This window comes from Artibeus jamaicensis, unplaced genomic scaffold (assembly GCF_021234435.1).
Source record: "Artibeus jamaicensis isolate MK-2021 breed Jamaican fruit bat unplaced genomic scaffold, CSHL_Jam_final contig_76, whole genome shotgun sequence".
NCBI lineage: Eukaryota > Metazoa > Chordata > Mammalia > Chiroptera > Phyllostomidae > Artibeus > Artibeus jamaicensis.
Genome location: NW_026521954.1, coordinates 9,693,824 through 9,706,517, shown reverse-complemented (window position 1 = coordinate 9,706,517; position 12,694 = coordinate 9,693,824).

The window sequence follows — 12,694 nt, the reverse complement described above, 5'->3', positions numbered from 1 at the left end:
TTTCTTTTCTCTTTCCTCTCTTATTCCCTATTGTATAAAAAATTATCTATTTTTATTGTACTGTTTACGTATTGTTAATTTTATATCAAGAAACTTAAATTATTGGATATGAAGGAAAAGTATAACTATCAACTAAGGACTTTACCTCCTCTTATGGAGAAGTTAGTGTGTTTTTGGTTATATGCAGAGTGGTTGCATTATGTTAGGTAAAGTTATGACAGTGTAATTGTCTTTATTTGGAGATTAAATATGGCTTAAGGAGAAGCTTATAGGTGCCAAGTTGCCTTTTGGTAGCTAATTTCATGTATTAATTTGACTGGGTGAGTGCCCAAATATTTGCTCAAATGTTATTCTTGGTTTGTCTGTGAGGGTGTTTTTGGATGTGATTAACATTTAAATCAGTTGACTGAGTAAAGCAGGTGCCATCCTTAATGTGGGTGGTCTTCAATGAATCAGTTGAAGGCCTAAATAGAACAGGACTGAGTATGAGGGAATGCTTCCTGACTGACTGCTTGAGCTGGGATGTGTCTTTTTCTAGCCTTCAGATTCAGACTGAAGCATGGGTTCTTCTTGGGTAGGGCCTCTCGCTTTTCAGGAGTTTTCATCATGGGCTGTTCTGGTTCTTGGGCCTTTGCATTTGACTTACAACCACATCAATTTTCCTGAGTCTCTAGTTTGCCAATGTAGACCTTAGGACTTTTCAGTCTCCATAATTATGTGAGCTTATAATAAATCAATACCCCCCTCCTCTCTTATATGCTCTCTCTTTCTTTCTGATACACAGACATACCCTGTGTTTTTCTGGAGAATCCTGAACACACACATGCACAGGGTCCAGCACAAAAAACACCCTCTTTTATTACAAAATCTTTTATTACAAAATCACAAGCATGTAATTCTGTAACATAACAATATCACACTCAAGCACAGTTTAGGTGAAATGTTAAAATGAAAATCATAAATTATTATTGTACCAATATTATTACTCTAACAACCACACTCAAGCAATCCTTACTTCTGCTGAACCCTGTGTATAGATATATAAAGAAAAGATGGGTATCATCTGATTGTGTGCTGTTCTTAATTGCCTCCACCAGAAGGTTACCTACAGTATTTCTTCTCATATATTTTTGACCAGAGCACATTCTCATGGCCATCCTGACTTCTAGATATCAGGAGAGTATATTCCTTTCTATGCTTGAAAATACCCAGGAATGCATCATTGTGAATAATGAAAAATGACTAGCATGGTATTTCTGTTCACTTATGAATAAGACTCTTAGTTTGCAGTACAGTATAGTCCTTATCACATTATTTGTCTATCCTTCAGGTGCATAGTGAAGGTCAAAATTATAATGGAAAATACGGGATCAAAAAGAGTCTACAAAGTAGAAAAATATATATAAATTTGAGGTCTTATAAATATTAATTTATTGGAGGTTTTATTAAGTAGTTTAATATATGTAAGGAACTTAGAATTGTCCCTGATATATGATAAGTTCTTAATCAATATTACCAATTGTTTTTGTCACTGTTACAAAGTGATACTCTACAGACAAAGAATTAGATTATCAATAATCCTCTTAAAAAGAGCCTCTTTCCGAAAATACCTAGAGAACTCACAATAACACTATACTGTGGCGTGAATGACAAAGATAATGAAAACTTTATAGTGAGGTGGAAATAAAATATCAATAAGTGGGATTTTCCCATAAATATTGATTGTATGTTACCATTATTTCTATTATTGAAAATACAACTCCTTGGATTGAATAGTTCCTCCAAAACATTCTTAAATAAATGTGGTGCCTTTGAAAGATAGGAAAAAAAAACATGTTTCTTGTCATCTGACATAAAGGATATAGGTAAATTTAAATACAACCCTGCTCTATGTTTCAGTCCAGAGAACTCAGAGCAGACTGTCAGTTAAAATCAGCTACACTGAACTTCCAGTCAAGATGGAGGTATAGTAGACACACTTCACCTCCTGACATAGTCATATAAGGAATTACAACCAGATCTCAAAATTAATAACACCCAGAACTGCCAGAAAATCAGGCTGTAAGGAAGTCCAATGACTAAGGATTTAAAGAAGTCACATTCATCCCGACTGGTAGGAGCTGCAGAGTCACAGAGACGGGTGGAGAAGCACTGTGGCACCAAGAGGCAGTGGCAGTGGCAACAGTGGATCACACATTCACATGTGGTGGTTAAAAACTGGGAGGGACATCCTGGGAGCAAGCGATCCCAGCCCCAGGCCAGACCCCACAGCCCAGGGTGCTAGCACCAGGAAGATAAATCCCCAGTTACCTCTGGCTGTAAAAACCAGTGGAGTCTGTGGCAACAGAAGAAACAGCCAGATTTTTGCCACTTACAGCTCCCACACAGAGTGGCAGAAGAAAACTGCCAGATTTTTGCCGCTTGAAGGGCCTGCACAGACTTAGAATGCACATAAACCCACACTTTGTGGGTTTCGACAACAGGGCAGCAGCTATAGGAAGGAGGTGAAGTGACTAGAAATGGGCTGAGAACCAGGCAAACCCCCAGAAGCACAGCAGCAGCACTGTCCCCTCTCTGAGCCCTCCCTCTACACAGAGCCACAGCAGTGGGTGGGTTACCCCACCCTGGCAACTACCTAGGGCTCCACCCACACAATTTACAGGTGCCTTTTCTGCATAGGCTGTACTACTCAGACAGGGAATAAAAGCAGCTCTACCTAATACACCAAAACAAACGCAAAGAGGCTTCCAAATTGAGGAGACAAAGAAGTATGGCCCAAATGAAAGGGCAGAGCAAAACCCCAGAAAAAGAACTAAACAAAATGGAGATAGACAACCTATCGATGTAGAGTTTAAAATGCTGATGATCAGGGTGCTCACAGAACTCACCGAATACAGCAAAATCACATAGAAAGAAATGGAGTTTATACTAATTAAAATAAAGAAAAAATCCATAGGGAACCAATAGTAAAGGGAAGGAAGCCAGAATTCAAATCAATGATTTGGAATATGAGAAAGAAATAAACTGTCAACCAGAACAGAAAGAAGAAACAAGAATACAAAGAACAAACAAACAAGGATAGACCTAGGAACATCTGGGACACTGCCAAAATGGTAAGATCTGAATCATATGGATGCAAGGAGAAAAAGGAGAGCAAGAAATTTTTAAAAAATAATGAAAGAAAACTCCCCCCCGGTGGTGAAGGAAATAGACATACAAGTCCAGGAAGCTCAGAGAATCTCAAACAAGTTGAACCCCAAAAGGAACATACCAAGAAACATCATAATTAAATTGCCAAAGACTATGATAAGGAGGTAGTCTTAAAAACAGCAAGAGAAAAGCAGAGAGTTACTTACAAATGAGTTCCCATAAGACTGTCAGCTGATTTCTCAAAAGAAACTTTGTAGGCAAAAAAGTGATGAAAAGCAAGGACCTACCTACAAACAAGACTACTTCATCCAGCAAAACTATTATTTAGAATGGAAGGACAGATAAAGTGCTTGCCAGACAAGGTAAAACTAAAGGAGTTCATCGTTATCAAGCCATTATTACATGAAATGGTAAAGGGACTTATTTAAGAAAAAAGAAGATCAAAACCATAAGCATTAAAAAGGCAACAAATTAACAATCATCAACAACTGAAACTAAAAACAAAACAAATTAAGCAAACCAGAACAGGAACAGAATCACTGGTATGAAGATCATTTGGAGGGTTATCAGCTGGGAGGGTGAAGGGGGACAATGGGGGAAATGGTGCAGGGAATAAGAAACATAATTAGTAGGACAGAGAGATGTTAAGAATAGTATAAAAAATGAAGAAGCCAAAGAACTCACACTCAGTACCCATGAGCATGAACTAAGGGCAGAATTCCTGGAAGAAGGTGGAGTACAGGGTGGAGAGGGGCAAAAGGGGGGAAACTGGGACAACCGTAATAGCCTAGTCAATGAAATGTACTTAAAAATAAAAATAAAAAATCAGCTACCCTGGAGACAAATTGTGTAACAGATAAATATAAGATTCATTAAATAAAGTAACATAAACAAGAAATATGTTTGGTGCACAGATTACAGTCAAAACTTTATAAATTAATTAGATTAGTTTTCTATTAGTATGTAAGGTAGTATTTACAATAAATCAGAACAAAGGTTTTCAAATATGAATGAGCTGGATTGGATCCCCAACCTCAGCCACTTAGTGGCCATGAGAGCTCCTTACCACTTAACCTCCTTAACCTTTTTAAGCTTTAGTATCCCATCTTACTATGGATAAAACTATTCCCATGGTCCAAAAACTTCAAGGTTTCTTAGGAAACTTAACCTTCTTAAGCCTCAGCATCTGCTTCTGTGTTATGTAGAAAATAACCTTCATGATAATAATTTCATAGGATTGTCATATTAAATGGTAATCATCAAAGACTATGTGATAACTTCGTGAATGTGTTGAGAATGGTGTTTGGCACATAGGTGAGCCACAGCATAGTCCTGACCTTCTAAGTCCTTCATAGTCCCTGTTAAATCTAGTCCTGACCTTCAGCCTCCATTAAATGAGGGAACAGAATGCTCATGTTCAGCTATTTAATGTGCGTAGCAAACCACCCTGAAACACAGTGCTTGAAAAGAACAAACATTTGTTATATATCACGAATGTTGTGAGGGTCAGGAATTTAAGCAGGGCTCAGGTGGGTGATTCATTGGCTCCATATGATGTCCACTGTGGTGTCAACCATTAAGTGGTGTTCAGTTGTCGGATGGACCAGTTCAGAAGATGCCTTGGAAAGGATGACAGTCACCTGCAGTGCCTAGTGCCATGTGGCCTCTCCAGTATAATGGTGACAGGGTAACTGGACTTCTTATGTGGCAGTGTAGAGCTTTCAGAGAAAAGGGTTCTAAGGCACGAGAACTGGCACAGTTACTTCCACTGTGTACTGTTGGTAAAAACTAGTCACAGAAGCTGTGCATGTTCAAGGGAAGGGGACAGAGACTCAGCCTCTCAGTGGGAGAAATGACCATATTTAATACAGTATAAGACACACTATAGGTGCTCAGTGTTACTGAAAGTAGCATATCACTGTGTATGTGGGTTATGTGATGTGAGTTACAGCTCTATGGAGGCGGACCTTTATACATGGAGCTCACAACACACCTTCCATCTGTGCCCTGCATATTGCAGTGCTTCCTTTGTATCACACGGGACACAGAATACAATACTCATGAAGTCCACATTCTAAGGAAGATGTCAGAAAACTTCTGCTAAAGCAAGTGAGTATTTTGTGCTTTGTGGCCATATACAGTTTCTGTCTTATATTCATTTTTGTTTAATTTTTAATGACCCTTTGAAAGTGTGGAAAGCCATTCATGGCTGGAGGATGGTGGGTGTGATATTCACATACAAAAAGAGCCAAGGTCCAGATTTGACCTGAGGCTATAGTTTAGTGACCCCTGAACACACAAAGAACAGTACAAATGTAAATTTGTAAATTTCACAGTACAAATGTGAAATGTAAATTTCTACTTCTACAAAGTAGAAGTGAAGATGCTGCAAAATCTAGGACATTCAACCTTAGGTCCTTAGAAGAGCATTAAGAGTGGAGAAAAAAATAACCTTTATTAAGAATTCAATATTTTCCAGGCAGTGTTGGGCTTTCCTATAAAATTATCATAATAACCTCTATAACCTCAAAGGTGGCTTGTTATTCTCACTACGTGTAATTAAAATGAGTTATTTGAAGAAGAGAATCTGGGTTTCACTCCTACTCAAAATCTAACACAAGGCCTGATATGAGATAGCATGTGAGCACACGCTGGGTGAAAGAAATTAAATAATAAAAAGTCGGAGCTCAGGGAGGTTACTCTAAACACAGAGGTCCGAAGTAGAAGTCCTGGAATCCAAAGCCAACCTCTCCGGTTCCAAATACTTGGCCCAGCTCTTCCTCATCATGCTTCCACCTTAGTAACTTGTAGAACCAACATCCTGCTCCAAATACTATTTATTAAAGCAGCATGATTATTGTCCTTAGGAAAATATTGTCACACCATATTTACTTATAAATTAGGTTGTGTAAATTCTTAACATTTTATTGCATTTTACAGAATTGAATTTGTGATTTTGGGGGGCATCTCTGATATCCATGTTTTACTCATTAGAACTAATCTCTATCAGTGTTCTTAATCGTGACAAGCAAGGACAGATTCAGGTTTTGTAGGGCCTGAAGTTTATACAATTTTGGTTCCTCAAGAAAAAGCAATATAAAATATGACAAAACTAGTTACAAAATGAATGCATATTTAAAATTGTAAAAGACAATACAAGAAATTTCACAATTAAAAAAATCTGACAATGGCCCTGGTTGGTGTGGCTCAGTAGATTAAGCATTAGACTGTGAACCAAAGGGTTGTCGATTTGATTCTTGGTCATGCCTGGGTTGCAGAACAGGTCCCTAGTAGGGGGTATGCGAGAGGCAACCACACATTGATGCTTCCCTCCCTCTCTTTCTCCCTCCCTTCCCCTCTCTAAAAATAAATGCATAAAATAATAAATAAATAAAGCAACAAAGAAAACATATCAAAATATCTCTCCAAACCTATAAATTATTAATTAATGAACTAACATGTCTCTATAATACTTTTCTTTTGAACTTTGGTATGACCAACACTTCTGGAAAAAAAAAAGATATACAGAATCAATCTGAAATTTAGACATATGGAAGAGCAGTTGAAATGAATGTTTAGAACTTTGAACTATATCAAGCTTCATAATTGTGTAAATACAAAATCCTTTGACTTATTGATGCAGAGTTGTAAGTTTGCCGCTGAAACTCTAATTTCTTTAGGATCTCTCCACTGTGTTGTTGGACAGAGTGTGTCGTTTCATATCCAAGCACCAGACTGTGTCAGGAAAGAATGTCAGAGGTGCTCACTCTGATACACTGGGGTGCAAAAGCCACCCAGCTGCACGCACACACACATCCTGTGTTTGTGGTACTGCTATTTGTGCCCTTAAGCACAGGGAATCTGATACATTCTGTATTCACACAATGTTTGTTTAGAAATTGCACACGCAGACACATTCAAAAGACTAATGCATCTTTAGTGCATTACATTTAGTGCATTTGACGTGCATCTTCTGTCTTATTGAACAATTCCCGACAGGGGAGAAGTTTTGTTCTGATTAGACGTCACTGAGAAACACATCTCTACTTGGGCTTTTACAGGTCTGGTAATTAGAAGAACTTTGTACAGACTTGTTCCCGGTTTTGCACACATAAGCCTTGATTTCACTCGGCCACCCCTATGCTTCCGTGATCTCACACTTTGGACTATCCCACTACTCACAACCTCTGGCACTGCACCTTGGTGCCACCACAGTGGATGCTGGGTACATTGTTAGAAGCCATTCTGTGCCATGGTTGTTTGCAATAATTTCACTATGAGTGAAAAAGACTATGAATCCACAAAACCACACCTGAACACACCCAAATTCAATGTATCCCCATTTCAACTTTCCCCTTAATCAGAATGCATCTTCATCTCAATCCTTCCTTAACTAGATCTCAAAAGTGCCTGGCACTCTCTAACACTATTTAAATAAGTGAACTGTGAATTGGAATGAGGTAGCAGTGTCCTTAACTTATTACACTTACATTCTTACTCTTGCAAATTTGAAAAAACATATGACTGTGCAAACGTGTTATTGCAGCCTCCTCATACAAGGTCTTGGAAGAGGCTGGTGCAAGTGAGAGACTCTGAAAGCAAGCGAAAACCATTAGCTTAACATTAAGAGCGTGGTGAGGGTAATTCAGAAACTGAAGAGCTTGGGCCAGCACTCCAAAGACAGTAATTTTTAGTAGTCGAAGGCAATATTGGTTTATAGACCTCTGGAAATGCTATCTTACAAGGCAAGATAAAACAGAAACTGGGGCACTGCCTTAGTTTCAGTGCTTTCTTTTTCAGTTTACCATGGTTTTCTCACACCCTCTCTCTTATGTTTTAAATAAATCTGCTTTACAAGATAGACAGAAGCAACACTTCTTGTTCATCGGACGAACAGGGAAGCTTCCTATCAGGTGTCGCTGGTAAGGCAGGGATGGATTCTAGTTCTTCCTTTCAAAGAGGCAGACACGACCAGACTGTATCGAACATCTGGAGAGAAAAACAAGGAAACACTCAGGGAAAGAATGAGCTAAACATTTTAGGGCTGAATACTGTTACTAATCACAGCTATTACCTTAATAATGCATCAAAACACTTAATATTTTATACATAAGTTAGTCAAATTAAAAGCTTCTATTTACATTCTCAGAATGGTTTTTATCCAGTCATTGGAGATAATATTGAAAATCAGTTACATATCCAAGACAGGAAATAAAAGTAACCATAAACGCAGAGACTTTATTATCTTTCCGTCTGTGAGTCGAAAGTACTTTATCAAAAGTCTTGTTCTAAATTGTAGACTCTATAGCAGTTACTAGGGGGAAAATACTTAACCAGACTAAACCATGTTTACAAATGTTAAAACTCACTAGGCACAGATTTAAACAGCTTTTTGAAGAAGTTGCTTTGCTATGGAACTGTATTTTCAACTATGGTTAAAAAGCACACTGCTGAATTATGGAGACATGTGGTTTAAGTCCATATTGTTTATTTGGTAAAACTTTAGTTCAGCTTTACTTGGATAATTCATATATTTATTTCATCAGATATATGCTGAAACAGGCATTTAAGACATAGTACTATTTTCCAAACTTAGTATTAGTCTGAAGTTTATTGACAGTTTCCCAGCATTGGTCTTAGGTCAGGTTAATAATCACTTGGACTGATTGAGTTGATCAATGGTGTCATTTTGGCCATCTATGTTCCCTTAGGAAGTGAAATTATATTTTCACTCTGATGGCCCAAACAGTGTCAGTGACCTCAAATAACCACAAGGGGGCCGGGAATCACTCCTACCCTAGGTCCAGAGGCCAAAGCCAGAAATACTTGTGACAAGGTCCCAGTGAATTGCCTTTTAAGAATCAGCATCGATCATTGGAAAATACATTGCTGTTAGCTAAATTTATTATATTAACCACTCTAGAAACATGCCACCTTTGTATTTTCTAAATGCACTGGTTGAAATTGGATGGAATACAATTTTGTACTATCTGGTACTGGTGATTAATGCAAGAAGTGAACCAGTTAGCATAGATCATCATAGTCAGGGGCTAAAACTTACAAAGCTAATTCATAACTTTAGACCATTCTTAGTACAAGAAAGGTCATTTACTTGAGTATTATATTCATGAAAGCCATTATAATGAGATTTCCCTCCCATTCAATCCTTAAAATATTATCTAGCTTAGAGGTCATTATTCACAGCAGCATCTGACATATCCTACTATGAGAGTAAAGAAACGCCAAAGGTCTCAAGTTCCTGTGGCAAAGGGCACTGGAGTGTTCGACTTATCACAGATAGTGACAAGGGACAGCTTTAGATGGCCACAAATAATATGATATACTATTCGACATATCAAGGGTCTGTTAACCCACAATTCACCCAAACTTTGCCAAATACTGTATTTTCCTCCCAAGCTTAGGTTTTTGCGAATGTATAAAAATTAATGTGAAGGTGGAAAAAGTCCATATATTATCTTGTAAATAAAGGCAATGTGTCTGTCAGTTAGTAATGGACTAGACCTTTGTATATATAGCATAAATCATAAATCTATGTTATATTATGTATGGTTGGGCATTTAAAGCTTTAGAAATGGAAAAAAATTGACTCAATCTATGCTAAGCTTAAAGTGAAAATAATTTCTATCAGGTATTATTTTAAAACTGAGAACACTTTTTAAGTTGGCAAATCACACAGCCTATAATTTAATATTTAGATACTTAAAATTTATTTTCATGAGTTTTTTTTTCTGTAAACAGAGTTTTCAGGTGGCCTTGTGGGAATGTTTTATAGTTATCCAATAGGTGGTATGAATCAATTTAGTTTTCATTCGTAGCTTGTATTCCTTTTTTATTGATATATTGCAGTATTTGGCTTTTCATTAACATGATTTCCTACTTGAAACATCACAACTGCTTCTATTTCTTGGGTGGAGACCAATTAAATAACCACCCATGTACGTAGTTACTACCTGCTTAAAGGGAAATCTGGGATTTCCTTATTTAAACTGCTGAGTTTTAATGTCCATCAAAACGCCTGTTATTGCAAGGAATAATTTAGCCATTTCAGTCTACTACACATTTTAATACTACAAGCTTGGATTTAAGGTTGCAAAATATGCCTAAAGTTTATCATAGTCCCAAGGATCAGAATCACTCTTGCTGTAATACAATAGCTATGCACAGTTGCATTTACTATTTGAAATGATATATGTTGAAGAGATAATCATTTCTAATTACTTAGCGAAGAAAGACTAAAAAATTAAATTGACCAAACGTAGCTGGAGGAAGGATTGATCGTACAGGTTTCAAAAGCATATCTACACATATGCAAGTGGACATAAAAGGACCGTTTTAAAAAGATGAAAGGTCAATGAATTTGAAGATGTAGGGGTGTCATTTCCTCTGTTTGTCCCTTGGTGGAGTTCTTGAGTCACTTTCTCCCTTCCCGTCAAATTGCTTTATATTTCCTTCCAGAACTGGCTATCCGGTTACTGTATTTAACCTTTTTCTAGGAGTATTGTGCGTGCAGCGCCTATAATAAATGAAAGCCCCCCTGAGATCGTATCTCCGGAACCTACTTCGTATTTTACTCATAAACTTTTGTTGTCGTTACTTCCCTTCCTGTCTTTTCTTGAGGCTTAAGCTACACCAAGGACCTTGAATGCTCTTTTTCAGCCCAGTCACTGAAATTTCTTAAGTGCAAAACAGTTTTAAGCAAGCAATGTTAATACGTAAATTAACACACACACACACCTATCGAATATATTAAGTTATGGGTATTTGTCATAGAAAGGAAATTATTTGCCAACTTTTATTAAATGTCCGTTTCATGTTTTATATCTTGGTTTCAAAGGGACATTTCTTCTTAGTGTCCTTAAAAACGGAACAATAAAAATCCCCTGCAGTTCAACACTCGCTCCAACATTGTTGCTTCATACGGTCGGTGATGCACTGTTATTCCGATCAACGCCGGTATCAGGACACCGATCTCGGTGTCTCTCTTCCACTCTGACCGCCAAAGCGGCAGCACCAGCAGCCGGCTCTGTAATTTATTGCAGCCGGTTACACTTTCGATCCCATTTCCTTCGGAACCCTTTCCTCTCGGGTTGAGAAGATAAATGCAGTCCTGGGGCGGGGAAGCCGGGAGGGGTTTGCGGCTGAGAGCGAAGCCGGATATCATATTCCCTCCGTGAGGTCTAGTTCGGGGGTGGAGGGTGGAGGGATTAAGTCCCCAGTTCCATTTAATGAAATTGCAGAGCACTTGTGACACTGGCTGGAAGACTGCGGAAATGGGGCGGGGGTGGGGGAAACCGCCGCTCGCCTTCATTCATCCTCCGCGCCCGCCGAAGGCTGGAGGAGGAGTGTCGTTCTCCAGACAGGGGGCGGACGAGCATCGAGAGCTCCGGCTGCGACAAGGGCGCCCCGAGGTCTCCTCTCACCTCGCCCACACCCCTCCCCGCTCGTTCCGTACAGTCTCCCTAGAGCCGTGCAGCGGAGCTGAGCCGCCGCGGTTCCTTGGCTGCAACTGCAGAAAGGTCGGAGCCAGGGACCAATGGGGAGGGATTTGCAGCCAGGAGGCTGCACCGCTCTGGCAGTCCGGCCGCGCTGTTCTCCATGCTGCCCACGTCGGACCCATTTCCCACGCTGACTTGGCGCGGCGGCGGAGTTGGTGGGGCTGAGAGCGCGGAGGCCGCGCTGGGGGCTACCTCCCGCTCGCAATGAGAAAACCACCGCACTGTGAAGGGCACGCTGCGCCCCCGGTCATCTGGGAAGAAATTCGCTGCGCGCTGGGGAAAAGACACCCACTCCTTAACCGCTCACAAGCGTGTACCTGGAGAATGCGCGCTGGGGCCGTGGGCGAATGTTTGCAGATGTGAAGGGGTTTGTTCAAGTTTTTATAGCCAGATGAGGAATGAGGGAGTGCACCATGTCCTCCGTCTACACAGCTGCCTGAAGTTTGCAAAATGTTACCATAGGCGGCGAGGGGGTTGAATGCACTGCACCATAATGCCGCGCATCGGAATGCACCGGTGCAAGGCCGCAGAGTAGAGACAGCTTTCTCCTTCGCCTGAGATCCTGGGGGGAAAAAGGGACCAGGTGCGCAGGGAGGCCGGTACTCTGAAAAAACAAGGTTTCCCAAATGTATAGGGGATTTGGCATTCCTGCCACTTAGCCTACCGCGAAGGCGCTGCGGCACCCTCTGCCCTCCACCCCCAGTCTCTGGCTCCAGACTGCGGTGGTGCGCACTGAGTCTGCGCGCCGGGATTTTCTCGCTGATGCTGCAGATACAGAGCAGAGAGGCTCGGCTGGTTGGGGGGCGGGGGGTGGGGGGCGGCTGCCGCGGCTGCTGGGGTAGACGGGTGCTGGGGGCGGGGGGGAGGCCGGGTTCCCGGCCTGGCCGCGGAGGAGGAGCCGCTATCCAGAGTGTGGCTGCTTTAGCAGACTGGAAAATACTCACCAGCTCCCTGACACATACCACACACACTTCCACCTCCGCGCCTCACTCTCCCCCTTAGGGAAAGCTTGGAAATCTGCCGCTTCT